This window comes from Saccopteryx bilineata, chromosome 2 (assembly GCF_036850765.1).
Source record: "Saccopteryx bilineata isolate mSacBil1 chromosome 2, mSacBil1_pri_phased_curated, whole genome shotgun sequence".
In the NCBI taxonomy this organism is placed as follows: Eukaryota; Metazoa; Chordata; class Mammalia; order Chiroptera; family Emballonuridae; genus Saccopteryx; species Saccopteryx bilineata.
The window spans coordinates 104,654,263-104,657,866 of NC_089491.1; the positions used below are offsets into that span (position 1 = coordinate 104,654,263).

At 37.8% G+C, this 3,604-nt stretch overlaps 1 pseudogene; it reads left to right on the forward strand.

Annotated features, from left to right (window-relative positions):
• The first annotated feature begins 1,177 nt into the window (after nt 1-1,177).
• LOC136322288 (broad substrate specificity ATP-binding cassette transporter ABCG2 pseudogene) lies at nt 1,178-2,550 on the forward strand (annotated as a pseudogene).
• The last annotated feature ends 1,054 nt before the right edge of the window (nt 2,551-3,604 follow it).

The window sequence follows — 3,604 nt, forward strand, 5'->3', positions numbered from 1 at the left end:
TAATTCCTAATAGCAGCCACCTATTCTTACCTGGGCTGCCCCTATCCTACCTAAATCTTCTTCTAATTATCAGCGTATAACTCATATTTGCCTCTCTCTTTTTAAAAAAAATTCTTACAGAATCGCACCAGTGAAGTTTCTCAACCCATGGCCAAACGGATGTTCCTACTGACATCCCTCAAAACCACCACCTTCCGATCTCCCCCTCCCCACAATGCCCCTATTCAGCAGGAAGTAGCCAGATGAATAAGCGGCACCCCTTATTAACACAAAAAGATTGGAATGTGCCTGACTTGTGGTGGCGCAGTGGATAAAGCATCAACCTGGAAACGGCTGAGATTGCCGGTTCAAAACCCTGGGCTTGCCTGGTCAAGGCACATATGGGAGTTGATGCTTCCTGCTCCTCCCCCCTTCTCCCTCCCTCTCTCTCTCTCTCTCTCCCCTCTCTATAATGAATAAATAAAAAATCTTAAAAAAAGATTGGAATGTAAGGTTGGTGGATAATGAAGGATGGTCACGTGGGAAACCTAGGCCCACGAACTTTGGCTAGGACTGCCCACAGCCAAGCGCGCCAAAAGAAACTTCCTAGGAGTCCTTGGAAAAAAAACGACTGTCAGCCAGTGAGATTTCTCTATGTCATATTAGCCCAACTTCCCTAGAGGGACCCCTTTTTAAATTTACCCATGTGGTCTCTCCATGTGCGATTTTCCTGACCTCCATCTTCCAGGCCAGTGAATCTTGTCCAAGGAAAGCTCTGTACCGAATAAAGCCTTTACTATTCCACACTTAGTGACTACGCCCCTTCCTTCCTTCTCAGTGGAGAAAAATACCTTACAAGCTATAGATAAGAAAATCTTAACTTTTGCAACAGTATGTATGGGCCTGGAATCTATGATGCTAAGCCAGTCAGAGAAAGACAAGTGTCATATTGATTTCACTTATATGTGGACTCTAAGGAACAAAATAGAAGTAGATTCATAGATACCGAGAACAGACTGACAGCCATCACAATAAATGGGCCTGTGTGGCTGGTTGAAAAAGGTGAAAGAATTAAGCAAAGGAAAATAAACTTATAAATGCAGACAACAGTGTACAGATTGCAGGAGGAAAAGGGAAGTGGGAGAAGAAGAGAGTAAAAGGGAAATAGATAAAAAAATGAAAAATAAAATATGAATGAATGAACATGGTCATTAAAGAGTGAGGTCTGGCTAAAGTGAAAGATCTCAAAGTTGGAACTCACTTTATCATTATGTGTCTAGAGGAGAAAGAAAAAAGACTAATATTGGAATGGAGCTTGTTATAATCCATGCGTTTTGTTCCTGCATATGCCCACAACTGGTTTAGACTCACGCTCAGCAAACATTTTTCTTTTGCTCCTGAAGAAGAATGTCTAAACAGAGATGAACCATTATCTTCTCTGCTCATCAGCCTCATTATTCCATCTTCAAGTTGTCTGATAGCTTCATCTTATTGGCTTCAGTCTGATGTTCCATGGGCCTGCTCAGGGGGCCTAGGGTATTTGCATCAGCTGATTACCATCATGAGCCCTAAAATAATTCTGCAGACTTCTTCCTGGATGTCCTTAATGAAGACTCCTCTGCTGTGGTATTAAATACACAGGATGAAGATGGTGAAGCCAAGGAGATTGAAGAGCCTTCTAAGAGAGACAAGCCACTCATAGAAAAATTAGCTAAGTTCCAGGTCAATTTAACTTTCTTCAGAGACACAAAAGTTGAGTTAGATAAACTATCAAAGGTGCAGAAAATGAACAGTGAAAACTTCAAGAACATTGCTATGCCATCTCCTTCTATCATCAGGTCAATTGGACTTCCAAATATTCCTTCAAAACATATTGGATAGTCCCCAGACATCTATAGTGGAGGTAATTATAACAATCATCCTGGGACTGGTTATAAATCCTATTTTCTGTGATCTAAAAAGTGTCCCCATGGGAATCCAGAAAAGAGTTGGGGTGCTCTTCTTCTGACGAACAGCCAATGTTTTAGTAGTATGAAATCCCTGGAGCTATTTGTGGCCACGAAGGAGTGCTTTATACATGAATATGTAAGGGAATACGACAGTGTGTCATCTTATTATTTGGGAAAACTTTCATCTGATTTACTACCCACGAGAATGTTAGCAAGTATTATATTCACTTGTATAGCATTCCTCTTGTTAAGATCGAAACCAGTGGTGGCTGACTTCTTCATCATGGTGTTTACTCTTACGAGGCTGGCTTATTTGACCAGTTCTATAGCACTGTGTGGTCAGAGTGTGGTATCCATAGCAACACTTCTTACAAATATCTCCTTTGTTTTATGATGATTTTTTTTTCAGGGCTGTTGGTCAGTCTTAGAACCATTGAACCTTGGCTCTTATGGCTACAGTACTTACACAGCTTTGCGACATAATGAATTTTTGGAATAAAACTTCTCCCCAGGACTCAGTGTAACAGTAAACAATACTTGTAGCTTTGCAATATGTACTGGCAAAGAATTCTTAAAAAACTTGGATATTGATCTGTCATGTTGGGAACAGTGGAAGAATTAGATGGCCTTGGACTTAATGACTTGTATCTTCTTTAAAATTGCCTAATTAACATTGTTATTTCTTTTAAAATTCTCTTAAATTCCTCTCTAATTTACATGATTTATCTGCACTTTATAAAAAGGAAAATCTTTTTATTTTATTTTATTTATTCATTTTTAGAGAGGAGAGAGAGAGGGAGAGAGAGAGACAGAGAGAGAGAAGGGGGGAGGAGCTGGAAGCATCAACTCCCATATGTGCCTTGACCAGGCAAGCCCAGGGTTTTGAACCGGCAACCTCAGCATTTCCAGGTCGATGCTTTATCCACTGCGCCACCACAGGTCAGGCAAAAAGGAAAATCTTAATGCAAGAATATATAGAAATATTTACTAGACATTTTACTCATGTTATCATACATATATAATATCTATTATGTATATACCTACTTTTATTGTTTCTATAATGCTCTACTCTTGAATTGTATAAAAAAATTTTCTTAGTCCTGAAATGTTTGGAGGTCATGTATCAAATATTTCAAAATTAAAAGCAGATTTGTGATGATTATCTCATTTTTTTTATATCCAGTCTACATTTTAGTTTAATATATATGCTTGATTTATCTCCAAGTACAAGCGCTTACGTGTTCTTTTGAGGCATGCATCTTTTTCACGTACCTCAAATTATATGAAACTATTTTAACCCAGAACCTAGCTTGATAGTGAAGATAGAAGTTCTACTTTAGTCAACCTGAAACAGAATAGCAGCCTCAAAGATCCTCTGGAGCTGTACTGTCCAATAACAGTTGCTACTACCACAGTTGCTATTGAGCACTTGAAACGCGGCTCATCTGAAATGAGATATATCCTAAAAGATGAACTTTGAAAGATTGGTACAAAAATATATAAAATATCTTATTAATTAGTATACACTAAGTACATATTAAAATTACAATACTTTGGAAATTGGGATAAATAAAATATATCATTTAAATTAATTTCACCTTTCTATTTTTACTTTTATTTTTTAATGTTTATTATTCAACATTTTATAATACTCTTTAATGCAAGAATGTACTCAT